This window comes from Sapajus apella, unplaced genomic scaffold, assembly GCF_009761245.1.
Source record: "Sapajus apella isolate SASKATOON/1434 unplaced genomic scaffold, GSC_monkey_1.0 scaffold19, whole genome shotgun sequence".
NCBI lineage: Eukaryota > Metazoa > Chordata > Mammalia > Primates > Cebidae > Sapajus > Sapajus apella.
In genome coordinates, this window is record NW_022436959.1 from 17,439,044 (window position 1) to 17,453,943 (window position 14,900).

General features: G+C 35.1%; 1 long non-coding RNA gene across 1 annotated transcript; it reads left to right on the plus strand.

Moving 5' to 3' along the window:
* Positions 1 to 6,647: 6,647 nt before the first annotated feature.
* LOC116557533 lies at positions 6,648 to 14,166 on the plus strand. Its single transcript, XR_004271556.1, has 2 exons — positions 6,648 to 11,086; positions 12,229 to 14,166. It is a non-coding gene; the product is annotated as an uncharacterized LOC116557533 (long non-coding RNA).
* Positions 14,167 to 14,900: the final 734 nt, after the last annotated feature.

The window sequence follows — 14,900 nt, forward strand, 5'->3', positions numbered from 1 at the left end:
GTTTTGCACTCTACATAAAATTATTTCTACAGTATCTACAGTCTCAAGACTAGCAAGAGAACTTTGTAATACAATATTATATTACTAAAGAATGAGTTAGAGTTTTTGATTATTTGATTGTGTGTGTGTGTTTAATAGGTTTCACCTTATTACATGCTGTTTTCTATTGCTTTTTTTAAAACTCAGGACATTAACTGGTTTTAGGTTTTCCTTTATCATGGCTTCTACAGTATTTCTATTGTTTAACATAAAATGGTTTGCCAAAGAAGTTTCTGAAGTCTTCACAGCTCTTAAAAGCCATGCCAGTACTGACTGCCTGGTGGTAAATGCTATTCATTATTCTCTTCTTCCAGGTGCATGTGTGTCCATGTTTTCTTTTTTAAATCTGAGAGGTTGATGGAAAGAACTGTCTTGTTGTACTTGTTCATTTGTGCCTCAGCCATTCTAATTTTGTTGTGGGTTGAAGTAGAGTCTAATGAAGACAGGATAAATGTGATTCTGACTAGTGGGAAATTTCAGATTTGTGTGTGTGTGTGTGTGTGTGTGTGTGTGTGTGTGTGTGTGTGTGTACACTTTAAGTCCTGAGATACTTGTACAGAACATTCAGGTTTGTTCCGTAGGTATATGTGCCATAGTGGTTTGCTGCACCCGTCAACCCGTCATCTACAGGTTTGTTCCGTAGGTATATGTGCCATAGTGGTTTGCTGCACCCGTCAACCCGTCATCTACATTAGATATTTCTCCTAATGCTATCCCTCCCCTATCCCCCAACCCCTGACAGGCCCCAGTGCATGATGTGTCCATGTTTTCTCATTGTTCAACTCCCACTCATGAGTGAGAATATATTGTGTTTGGTTTTCTGTTCTTGTGTTAGTTTGCTGAGAATGGTGGTTTCTAGCTTAATCCATGTCTCTGCAAAGGACATGAACTCATCCCTTTTTATGGCTGTATAGTATTCCATGGTATGTCTGTGCCACATTTTATTTATCCAGTCTATCAATGATGAGCATTTGAGTTGGTTCCAAGTCTTTGCTATTGTTAACAGTGCTGTAATAAACATATGTCTGCATGTGTCTTTTTAGCAGAATGATTTATATTTTTTTTTGTATATACCCAGTAATAGGATTACTGGGTCAAATGGTATTTCTATTTCTAGATCCTTGAGGAATCACCACGTTGTCTTCCACAATGGTTGAATGAATTTACACTCCCACCAACAGTGGTTCCTATTTTTCCACATCCTTTCCAGCATCTTGTTTCCTGACTTTTTAATGATCGCCATTCTAACTGGCATGAAATGATATCTTATTGTGGTTTTGATTTGCATTTCTCTAATGACCAGCAATGATGAGCTTTTTTTCATATGTTTGTTGGCCGCATAAATATCTTCTTTTGAGAAGTGTCTTTTCATATGCTTCGCCCACTTTTTAATGGGGTTGTTTTTTTCTTGTAAATTTGTTTAAGTTTGTTATAGATTCTGGATATTAGCCCTTTGTCAGATGGATAGATTGCAAAAGTTTTCTCCATTTATAGGTTGCCTGTTCATTCTGATGATAGTTTCTTTTGCTGTAGAGAAGCTGTTTAGTTTAATTAGGTCCCATTTGTTGGCCTTAAGATATTGTGCTGAAGAAAAAACAGTTGTTCTGTTCACTGCTTTCATTGAGAAAACATGGAATGTCTCTTGACTAACTGACAAAGCGTAATGAAATGACAAGCTGGTTGAAGCTGATAATCAATGCATGGCCATATTTATTCATTTTCCACACACTTGACCATCTACTTTGTATAACACATTCTTCCACGACCCAGGGATATAATGGTAAACAAGATAGATGTAGTTCCTTCCCTTGTGGCATGTCATAATCGAGAACAGTTGTGCATGTACACACAATAAGTAAGAAAATTAATAATTATGTTAAATGATATGAAAAGGGGAGGATTGTCCACTCACTGTTACCTGTGTATTTGCAAATAGATGAATGGTTGAACTCCCATGTCAGCTTTTGTGTTGCCATTTATTTAGTACCAGACATAGTGCTGGTCTCACAGTTTAATATTTGGTAATGAATAAATTCTGCTAGTGGCATATCTTAATCTGAATTTATAATGATAGGATATAGAATTGGCAGAGTGGCAGATGTTCACAGTTGTCTACCAGTGGATGTGCTAGACAATGGAAGGATGCAGGCCAATTACAGTTGGGGTTCATGTGAGTATTGAGCCCTGGAAATGTAGCTCATCCAAATTCAGATGTGCTGCCAGTATAAAATACATACCAGATTTTGTAGATATACGAAGAAATGTAAACTATCTCAGTTTTTATATTGGCAAAATCAATATTATTTCGTACAGTGGGTTAAATAAAACAAGTTTAGCCTTCCTCAGTTTATTTTTTTACAAAAAGTCTAAAAATCGTACATAAAGCTTATATTAACTTTCTTTTGGTCAGTGCTATCTTAAAGGAAGTATGAGTTGAAAAAAGTTTGAAATAAGCTATATCATATTACCAGGATTTAATATAGTGGCATACCCAAAAAATGTTTAATAAATATTCCCTTCACATTTTAAAATTTGAGTAGACTGTCATGTTTAACAATATAGAAATTTAATTTTTAGTGGAACGATTCTAAACTCCTTTGCCATAAACATCAAGAAAGACGTCAAATTTATACTATTTCTAGAGAAATACATTGTGGCTTAGCAAAATAAGCAAATTCACACATTACTTTTGCTTCAAATAATGCTTCTGCCAGTTGTCTTTTGCAGCATGCTGAACTTGAAACTAGATTTGTTCCTGCCTTTTCACAATGTGAGTAGTTTTGAAAAGTGATATCTGGCCATTTGTCTTTCCTAGAATATAGTTACTTTGTTGTTGTTGTTGTTGTTGTTGTTGTTTTGCTTTTCTGACCCAAAAAGACTGATAATGGTGTCTACCATACATTCTTCAAAACATTTGTCAGATGCTGCACTAACCTAGGCTTTAATCTTTTCTTTTTTTTTTTTTAATTGCATTTTAGGTTTTGGGCTACATGTGAAGAACATGCAAGATTGTTGCATAGGTACAAATGTGGCAGTGTAATTTGCTGCCCTCCTCCTCATCACCTATATCTGGCATTTCTCCCCATGCTATCTCTCCCCAAGGCTTTATCTTTTCTATCTTGGAATTTGCTTATATAAACCCTCTAGCCTAGCCTAGATCCCTTACCTTTTCTCCAATTCCTGTCATTCACCTATTTCACTGTGTAAGACACCTCACTAGTCACCAGTGATACAGAGATGACTTAAGCAGTTTCTGCTCTTAAGGCCTTACCGTTTTGTCTGTAAGATGCACAACTAAGTGTAAATGATAAGTACAAGTGACAATGAATGTTTAATGCTTTATGCTTAGTGGTATTTGTTGGATGAGCAGCATTTTGACCCTTGGAGAAGGAAAATTGGCTGTGTCATTCCAGGTGGAGTACCTGACAGAGAACTAAGAAGTTATCTAATATAAAAGACCTCATGCACCACCTTGTACATAAACTTTTTCCAGATGAGGCTAAATGTGCATGCTTCATAACCATAATTCTTATTTTTCTTTAATAAATATTTTTCTACTTATAACACTGCATTGTTTCAAACTGTTTACTTATTTGTAAAGCTTGTCTCTTGATCAAATTTGTCTTGACCAAATAAGTTTCCTGAGGGCTGGAATTATGCCTTAATTATATCTAAGTATGTAACATTGAATCCTTTGTATAATGAAAGCATCAATAGATACTTTTGAATTGATAAATAAAAAGCACAGTTTCAAATGGTATCACTTTGCCTCTGATGTGATATTATTAACCTTTTCATTTGTTTCAATAAATGCATTCTTTTTTTTTCTTTGCCTATACATAATGTGGTTTTCAAGTACTTTTACCACTTTAGTGTATCAGAGATAGAATACTTAGAAATGACAGAAATTTGATCTCTTTAACTTGTTTTATACATTAACCACATGGGTCATCTTGCCTTTTTACCCCAAAAAGTAGATGTTTTATGTTACAAAATCAGTATATTTTAAAAATTCAAATAGTAAAATTATATACAACTTCCCACTCTACCAATCATGGATCTCTCTTCCCATTCCTCTGCATACCACACACACCCACTTGACAATTCTGCTTACAGAAATAACCACTATTGTCAGTTCCATGTGCAGTTTTAGAGATTTTTAGGTAGTGAATTTTAAAATACCATATTTAAAGGCAAAAATGGAATCAAACTACCTGTACTTTTTGGGCCTACCTTCTTTTATTTGATAGTAAGTATCTGCCTATGTGAATATATAGAGGTCTTCCTGTTTTTAATGTTTACAGAATTTCAGTGTATAATTGAAGTGTTCCATTTCCTAATGGTGGATATTTAGGTTGTTTCTATTTTCCCTCTGCACATGCATGGAGCATGTGTGTATGTACATCTTCATTTGCCTTATCTAAAATCCTAGAAATGGAATTGCAGTTATTAACGGGGATAAGCAGTTTACTTTTTAATATCAATTGTTAGATTGTCTTTCAGGAAAGTTGTATCAATCTGCAATCCTATCAACAAATTCATAATTGGCAACTTTGCAGATATGGAGGGTTACCAATCATTTTACTTTTTGACAATCTGAAAAATGAAAATGTTCCATTTTGCAATTTATATTTGTTTGGTTATTAGTGACTATTTTAATATTTTTATTGTCCATGCATTTGTTTCTTGTGAACTTATTTTTATGTCCTTTGATCATTCTTGTTGGATTTCTTTTCCATTTATTACTCATATTAAGAGTTACATATTAAGGATGATAAGGTTTTATTGTTAAGGATGACACATACTAAAGATCGTAATGTTTTTACTGTTATTCATGTTTAAACAATTTTTGTAATTTGTCATTTATATTTTCACTTCATTTGTTGTTCAGAAATGTTTGTTTTTATGTAATCAATCACTTTTGTCTGAGTTTTATAAAACACTGTTCTTATAAAGGCATTTTTCATTCCAAGTTTATAAGATATTCATGTTTCTTCTAGTAATTTTATCATTTTACTTTTTACATTTAAAATTTTAGTCCCTCAGAAATTGAAATGTGGTTTGATGCAGAAAGTTGTTTCTTTCCAAAATATGTTCCCAAACTATTGATTAGCCCATACTGTATTGAAGAGCTATCTTAGCTTTTACTGTATTCCTTGTACTATAAATGGTCCTGTTTATCTTCTGTTGTACTTACATATTCTGAAACAGCACCAAGCTGTTTATTACACTAACTTAAGCAGAATTATTTCAGGGCTCCTAAAATTTCTCACCCTAATCCTCAGGACTAACTGATGGATTTTACCTCCATGATAATAGTATATGGCATAATAGGCTTTAAGAAAGGGAGGTTTTCTGGGTGAGTCTAACGTAATCACTAAGCCCTTTAAAATCAGTTTCCTCCAGCTGATGGTAGAAGAGAGTGAGAGATTCAAACATGGGAAGAATTTGATGGAAGGGGTCATATGGCAAGGGCTTGAGGAGCTGACAACTAGTCTTGGCCAACAGCCAGCAGGAAGATGGACCTCAGTACTACGTCCACAAGGAACTGAAATCTGCCAATGCCAAGAATTAGTCCAGAAGCAGATTTTTATCCAGATCCACATGAGAGTTCAGGTAATACCTTGATTTCAGTCATAAAATCCTGAGCAGAGAATTCACCCACACCTTGTGAGATTTCTGAGTGACAAACTTGTGAACTACTGAATGGGTGTTGCTTTAAGTGTTAAATCTGTGGTAATTGTCATACAGCCATAGAAAAGTAGTAAGCATAGTCTTATTGTACATTTTGATAGCTAGTTCTGTTGCATATAGTCTTCTGGATATACTTAGTAATTTTGTCAGAGCTAGAAGAAGATGCTTTTTGGGATTTTGATTGGAATTGCATCTAATTTACAGATAATTGAAAGACAATTGAGTGTACAATAGTGTTCTTAGACAATAAGCATGTTCAGTCTCTTTATTTATATAAGTCTGTTGCATCCTTCAGTTGCATTAAGGTTTTGTCTGTTAAGGGCTTTCATATATCAAGTTTATTTCCAGAAATTGTATAGCATTTCTTGCTTTTGTTAATAACTTTTTTTTGTTACATTTCGTAACTAGTTCATACTTACGTACAAAAAAGAAATTGATTTCATATACTTACATTCTATCTGGCCAGACATGCCAAAGGTTTGTTTATTTTATTGGCTCTCTCAAATAACTACTAATTTTATTTATCAGATTTGCCAATTTTAATTTTTTCATTCATTCTTTTACTAAATCTTTTTTTTTTTTTTATTTTTTTGGGTTCCCCCCCACACTGCCTTCTTAAGTTAAATTCTTAGTTTCTGTTTCATTTCAAACTTTCTCGTTTACTAACGGAAGCGTTTGACTCTAAGTCTTCCTTTCTGGTTTCAGTCTTGTATGTGTGCTCTAGATTTTGGTGTGTAGTGTGTTCATTGTTTCTAGATACTCTCAAATTTTGCCTTTGAATTTTTCTTTGACCCAAGATTTATTTAAAAGGGTATTGTTAAAATTTCTAAAAGCTTTCACTGTTATTTTAATTGCTGTCTTTTATGTGTTCATTTCCAGCTGTATTGTACATTGTGACCTCCAAAGGTAAGCTCTGATTCCTACCTTTAGAAATTGAGATATTTTGTGAGGACAGTACATAGTTCAGTTTTAAAAAATATTCTTTAGGCACTTGAATAATTATTTTTTAAGTAGTAAAAGTGCTATTTTAAAATAGAACAAAATTGAAATGTAATAGATAATTCTGCACATTATGTGACTTTTTGTGGTACTTCTACTGGACAATTCATGGAAAAGGCCAATAAATGTACAACTCAGAATATTATTGACTCTCCTTACTAAACATAAAGATGTTCAGATATTTGGTCTAAACTGTTTTCTCAGCCAAATCTCTGCTTTGACAGCAGTAAGTAACTTCATGGCACTGTTTTGTCTTCTCCTTCTTTCAAATCAGTATTGGTACACTGAATCAACTTAAAGCCCAGTTGCTTTATCTCAGACATTTGAATGCTAGACTTGGCCCTACTTATTCATATTGATGTGGTAACTTTTCCTGAATATGTTTGAAAATTTTTAGTGAGGTAAAAATTTAGTCAGTTATAAAATTGGAGTAATTAAGGGGAAAAAAAAGCAGAATCAACTAAAGTCCACAACCAGGATTTCAATAGCAAATAAGCTGCAGTCTGTATAGTTGTAGGTAATTAGTTCCACATTCATTGACTGTTAGAAAATGCTCTGGCACTGACTCACAGAAAAACAAGGACACATGAAATACCTTGTCAATTTTTGTCTTAGTAAACATTTAGAATTAGAAGCTAAAAGAGGCATCAAAGAGGACGATAAATTAGCATTTAAAATGATAATGCATTAGTAAAATGACCTACAAATTTATGAGATTATGAGCAAGAAAGAGCTAAATACGCAATGTGTCTCATATAGGAGAGAAGTTCCTGCTAATTCTGCATCCCACCGTAATTTGTTATTGTCTAATGTCTTTCAATTGTGGTTGCCTATAGACAAGATCCCCAGCTACAGAAGACTCTTATAAGCATCAAACACACCATAATTTGTGAATATTTATGCAGATATATGAGTGAGCCTGAAAGAACACTAACTCTCTGAAATGAATGATTAAACAAAAATATTTCAGTGACTAGTGTTCTAAGATAATTCACACCAAATTTTTATTTATTACTTTTAAATTTTACATATTAAATGACAGTGATTTAACTCCATTGGATGGAGTGTTTTTGAACAATTTTACTGACCTCTCTAAGGTGTGTTTCTTTACCTATGAAATGAGAACACTGAATTGGAAACTAGATTATCTAGAAGTTCCTTTCAGTTAGAGAATCTTGAGTGCCATTGATACTGATGTCTATTGAAGGAAAGAACTGTGAAGAGTCTAAGATTTTATCCAACTTGCAAACTAATAAGTTACTCTGCCACACCTTCATGGATGCTAGCTTAAGACAGAAAGACTCCTAAGTCAGAGACAAAGGACTTTAATTATTACTTACTGCACTTCAATAAGCACCATTAGTGCCAGTTCCCATTGCACCCCAAGTCGTATAGGAACAATGCACAGCCCCAGGGAGCTACTCTGCAGGAAGGGAGTTTGTGTCACAACTGAGAAACTCCATGCTTAGGGAACCCTAGTGATTTATATAAAATGGACTGCAACCAACCTGCCCAATCTTTGCCCCAAAAGAAGAGATCTTTAGTACACTGGAAAGTAAACAAACCTGGTTTGTTGTCTTCTGCTCTAGGGGGGTCACTGTTTTTATTTCCTAAGGCTTTAAGTATCTAAACATTAAAGTTAGTCTGGAACAATGTCTGTGAGCACCACTGTTCACAAGATGTGCAGAAATTCAAGAGGCTTGTGGAATATTGTCTCAGTATCACCTCACCCAAAGGAGAAAGTCAGTTAACATCCTCTAAATAATTCATATGTGTACTAAATATCACTACAGATTGTTACAATTTATGCACATGTACATAATGATATGTTCATGCATAATTAGGCAGTCCATTATTTCAACTTTAATATCAAACTGTTAATGCTTTTTTCATTTATAAGTTTCTTATTAGAAAACTATCTTCAAGTTACTTATTGTTGATGTATTTTTTCTTTTTTTAAGCTAATATATTCTCATTGTAAAATACACTATTAACATATTGTTAGACTACACAGACACACACACACACATATATGTATAATTTATATGTGTATACACTCACACATACTAGTGGATATCTGCTAATTTTTTGTCTAAAAAAAATTGGTATGAATGTCTTAGAATGCTAGGCACTGAAAGATTTTTGTTTAATCATCTATTTCAGAGAGCTAGTATTCTTTCAGGCTCCCTGGCACATATGCATAAATTCACACAAAATATGGTGTATTTGATGCCTATAAGATCTCTTAGAATCACCTCTTTTCTGTTACATGGATTCACATGGCAAAGTACAATTATGGGATCCAGTCTTGGGTCCTTTTGTGACGTCAACTCATGAATTATGTGTCCTACAATAACCAAGTGATTAAACAAATGTCAGGGAGAGTGTTCAGAATAGTTTTGATCCTGTAGAAGAGAAAGTTTTATTCTTTTCTGTTGGACCATGTGACAGCCATGAGAATGCACCTCAGAGACCTTCAAACCAGGGCGCTTGCTTGGCTATGATCTCTAGTTGTTGTGCTCTGAAATCCATCACCACATCTGCATCAAAGCCATGCTTGCTACGCTGCTCCCAGCCAATGCTGGCATGCAGCACAGATATGAAGGCAGACTCATTCCTGGGAGATACAGGACTCTTACAGTAACCAACTTTGACTTCACTCCCTGTTGGTCCTGCCTGGAATTTTCTGTAGATTACATAAGAGCCTATAATGCTTCCACCTTTCTTTTCCTATTTCCCTCTGGGTCAGACTTATACTGTGGTCCGACAGCTTACCTGTCTATCCCAGTTCCTTTCCCATTTTCTCCCACAAGTATTTTCACTGATAAAATCTTTGCATGTTTAATCATGTTTACATGTCTGCTTTTCAGAGGACCTGACCAACATAGGTCACTGGCTCTTAATAGGATCTAGAAGTTCTGGTGAGATTATTTTGACTGTCATGTTTCCCCAACATGGAAACACAGAGGACAATGCAGGCAGAGAGGTGAAGTCAATGGATAATATTTGTTGAATCCCTATAGTCAGTGAACTTGAAGCCAGAACCATCTTGGGATTCTATAGTCCAAAAACCATGAAATCCCCTTCTTTTTTTACCACTCTCTTCTCCTCCATAAGAACAAGAACTACTGTCCATCTTCCTTCATGAGAGTAGAATCAGAATTGATCCAGATTGCCTCTGAATAATACCCAGTGCTGGTACAGAGCTGGTAACATAGTAGATACGCCATACACATTTGTTGAATAAATAAAATTTAAAAACGTTTTAATTCTCCCTTGTAACTTCTAACCACTTTAAGGCTGAATTATCACAGAAGTACAAAGGATGTCCATGGAACCACGTATGCTTCCTCAGTCCAGGGGATCCAGTGGATAGAACCTTTGTTGTGTTCCCTTTCTAATGCAGGCAAAGGGTCTGTACAATCCACCCTTGGAAGAGAAGAAAAGCTCTAATTTTGCTCTCTCTCAAGCTACATGTCAACAACTCTTTTTTTTTTTTTTTTTTTTTTTAAGAGCCACATTCTCTTGTTCCATCCAATTAACATTTCCACCTGGATGGGCCCTGTTGGAGCAAACAAGAATTTCCCACAAAAAAATTAACTGTTTTTCCATAATACAACATTTTAATTTAGACTTATTTGTTCCCAAACAAATAAAACCTACCAAAATTTACTAAAGCTAAAAACCAAACAAACGGACTAACAAAAACAGCATAAGAGTTACTATGAAAATTCAAGGTGCCGTAGGAATTCTGGGACCAGCATGCAGTTAGACTTCAAGAATAAAAGTTACTAGAAAGCATCAATAGTTTCTCTCAGTCTTTCATATGTATTCCACACAGTCACTATGCAATTCCAATCACATGGAGATTAACTCTTTGGCTCTCAGTACCAATTGCAAATACCCAGGAGGGAGAATACAGCCTGGCTTGGGGATGGATTCACTCCTGGTATTACTAACATGACTGCCTGGTATCCAGATTTTCATTTATGAAAGAGGAGTTAAAAGGCGAGAACAATTCCCTCCAAAAGGAGTAATTATTATTACCTGGAACACATTCCAAAACATGACTTCTATCTCAGGTACCAAATAAACATTATTTTCATCCTAATAAGCGTTTTGAAATGATGAAATTTTCTTTTTGCGTTTTTTCTTTCTTCATAAGATTGTTGACTGAGTTATACCTTCTGTTGAGTGAGAAAAGACACAAGACAGTAGTAGGAATATTATAGAGTAATGGAGAGTCATCTTACACCATGTATAGCACCTGAATCTACCAGCAAATTGCAAGCTGAGGCTGTTGTGAAATGTATTAGTCAAGTATGGATGTATGTTCTGTTTTTATAACCTAAAGGTAATATGTATAAGGGGTCATACCTGGTGGGAGGACTGGGAGAGACATTTATAAATTAACTTAGCTATAGTTATAGAAGTTTGTATTTTATAGTATGAAATACATGGGTCATCTATTTCCTCCTTTAAAATATAATAAATTTTTTAAAAATGGGAAGAAAGCTGTATCAGTTTGTTTTTATGCTGCTGATAAAGACATACTGAGACTGTGCAGTTTACAAAATAAAGCTGTATATTGGACTTACAATTCCATATGGCTAGGGAGGCCTCACAATCATGGTGGAAGGCAAGGAGGAGCAAGTCACATCTTACATGGATGGCAGCAGGCAAAGAGAGAGCAAGTAGTGCAGGGAAACTCACTTTTATGTAAACCTCAGATCTCGTGAGACTTACTCACTATCATGAGAACACCACAGGAAAGACCTGCCCCTATGATTCAGTTTCTTCCCACTGGGTCCCTCCCACAAGTGGGAATTCAAGATGAGATTTGAGTGGGGACACAGCCAAACCATATCAGAAGCCACTTACTTTTAAGTCACTCATTAATTATTGCCAGCCCTGGGGCAGCAAAGTTTATTCCAGCCTCTGATCCAATTGTTTAAATTACCATAGATGCTATAGCTGGGAGTACTGGCACACTATTTATTGCTCCATGCAGTACAAACAAATGAAAACAAAAAGAGTGCTGCCAAAGTGCCTGAGTTGTGGGTGTAGTCAGATCTTTAAAAAAGCTGAGAGGCATTGTTTTCTTCCAGCCCAGCATTGGAGATTGTGTACATTTTATGAATCCACTGACAGCAAAAAAGAAATAATATATGCTCACAGGCTAAATTTGGGTTCCTTTGTTAACGGTCTCTACATTTTAGTTTGATTTATTTTGAAATTTGGAAAACCTGTGCTGCCAACACATTTAAAAAAACAAATGGTGAAAACTTCTCCTTAGTTTCCAAAATGTCCAAAATTATTAACACTTCAAAGGCAGCCAGACTTGAACTAGAGGGGACCTAAGCACAAATTATAAAAAAAAGAAAAGACTAAGACCAACTTTATTTCTGACTTCTTTTTTAATGTCTTGAAAGTAATTTTGTAGTAAGACTTACATTTTAAAATGTAATATATATATTTTTTTCCTCAATCTATTAGTTGTAAGAACACCTATAACAAGAGAAGAGAAGATTGGAGTGGTAAGTAAAATATCTTCACCTGCATTCCAAAGTTAGCTTTGGAATGTTCCCAAATACTTTATAGACAAAAACAACTAAAGTCATAAAACTGACTGCTCTAAATAAAGAGGTTATGGTTCAGACATTATGGTTCTACAAATCATAACTGAAGAGTTTCTGTCAATTTTTCTTTAAGACATCTTTATAATGCTGATAAAATCAAAGAGCCTTGCTTGTAATTTATCATGTTCATATGTATAGCTTTTAAAACTTAAAAATTTATTTTCTGTTAATTTTGGTTTCAGGCTACATAGCCTATTTGATGTTACATGATAATGTACATTAAAGCCTAGACTTAGAGGAGTCTCTGATAGCCCCAAGTTATTTTGCGAGGTGAATGTGAATGTACCCTCACATTAAAGAGCCATTTGCTTTGTGATTATTAGAGATTTTTGGTTTTTTGTTTGTCTTTTTCTGTTTCTTCTGAGCCATTCAGTCATGCAGTCAATATTTGTTGGGTGCCAACTATGTGATAAACTCTGATTTGCGCACTTATTAAGGAAACAGAACAGATGATATTGCTTGTCAATGAAGTGCGTATTTTAGAGGGAGGAGGAGAACAAAAAAGAAGCAAATACGTAGTATGCCAGAGGATGATAAATGTTGTGGAGGCAAAAAAAAAAAAAAAAAAAAAAAAAACAAATGGCAAAAGATATGTCAGTATGTTGAGGGTAACAACTGCAATTTTGAAAAGGCCTCACTAGAAGTTAAAATCAGAGCAAATACTTGAAGGAAATAGATTCTAGAGGAAGGGAATTTCAAAGTGAGGACATAGTCAATGAAGAGGCTCGAAGACATGAGGAGTGGCCTGGGTTTGATATTTCTGAAAGATAACCAGAGAAAAGATAATTTTTGTCTAACTATAGCAGAGAGAGCAATAGAAAGAATGAGATGTGAACAGTTCAGAGCAAGTTGATTTCATTTTATGTCTTTGTATCTTTGACATTATTTGTGTCCAATAACCTAAAGAAACTACTTTGAAAGAATTATTGGTGTTTGCTTAATAATTATTTGATAGTCACTTATATCAAGGATAACTGTCCTGTTTGACAGATGATGTAGTAGTTTCCAGATGTTAATTTTTGGTTATCTTCCAGCAAGTTTAAATTATTGATTCCAGGTGTGCTTTCTTTTTGTTCTTAGACATATGTAATACTAAAAAAATATCTAAAAGTATCTAGCCTGGAAGTCCAGTATTGTAATAAAAGCACATGAGTTAGTAGCATAAGGTAAGGACGGTATAGTTTAAAGTTCTCATTACTGGTAAGCGGCAAGAGAAATACACATTAGCTGTAACTAGAAATGAAATTACTCTTTTAACATTTACATCTTCTTTAACCCAGTTCTGGCCCATAGTCCTCATAAGGGCAACCTTTGTATCTACAACTATTATTTTCTATTTTCTAGTCATATTGATTTAATCAGGGATGAACAATGACCCAAGCTGGAATAACCATGTTCTCTTTCCAAAAATGTTGGGATATCAAAACATAAACTGAAACACCACGTTATATTGCTGTTAGAAATTGGAACTGTAAATTTATGGAGAGAAGAGGGAATGCCAGGGAAAAAAAGCCAACCAGATTCTTCTGTTGCAAGCTAAAATTACTAAAAAGTATAATCTAGAACTTTGCAAGCAAGCATCTTCTATGGGAAAGTGATATACTATACCTTTTCACAAGGCTAGAATGTGAGGCCAGGCAAACATATACTTCATTGAAGGCCTGGCAATATTGCTTGCCGTTGTGTTCCATGAGCTCGTTTTTCTCTTTATGATAAACATCCTATTAACTTGGGCCTTTTTGAAGGGGTTCCATTTCTTTCAACCTAAGAGCTCTACTACTGTTAAAGACTGGATATAGTAAAGACTTGACATGTTGAAGTAAGCTTGTTGAATTGTTTAAGAAGGCTTTCAAAATATTGTTTTAAGTGTGATAGGAAGTTGCGCTGATTTCTGATAGATATTCATAGCAGGAATAAGTAAGATATCACTCTTCTTCCTCATTTGAACAAGGTTGAATTTAGCGATTACCTTGCTTCATATGGGCACTGTGAACATACACTTTTGAGTATGTAGCATGTTCACTATTAAGGGAGAATATTTAGACTTATACTTACCTTGTTCTAGATGTGAATGGATCTTATTTCTTCAGTAATTTGAAAATGTAACTGCTAGGCATACTGAACGAGACCACCTAAACAGGCGTTGTGTGAGCAGCATGGCTGTTTATTCACCCGGGTGCAAGTGAGCTGAGTCTGAAAAGAGAGTCAGCAGAGGGTGGTGGGATAGGAGTTGGTTTTATATGTTTGGGGTGGGCAGTGGAAAGTTACAGAAGTTACAGTTCAGGGCAGTTTTTGCAAGCCAGAGGGGTATCGCCAAGGGGGTGTCACAAGGTACAAGGTCCAGTGTCGCAAGGTTGGCTTATCAGTTGAGAACAATTGTGGAACATCACAAGGTCGGTTAATCAGGCAGTGCAGAAGCTAGCTATTCTTCTCCTTTTGCAGTTTTCTTGTTATCTCAGACTTTCTGGTTCTAGGAGGCCATCTGGAGGTGTACGTGTGGGTCACAGCGGTCACCTTGATGTAGTCTAT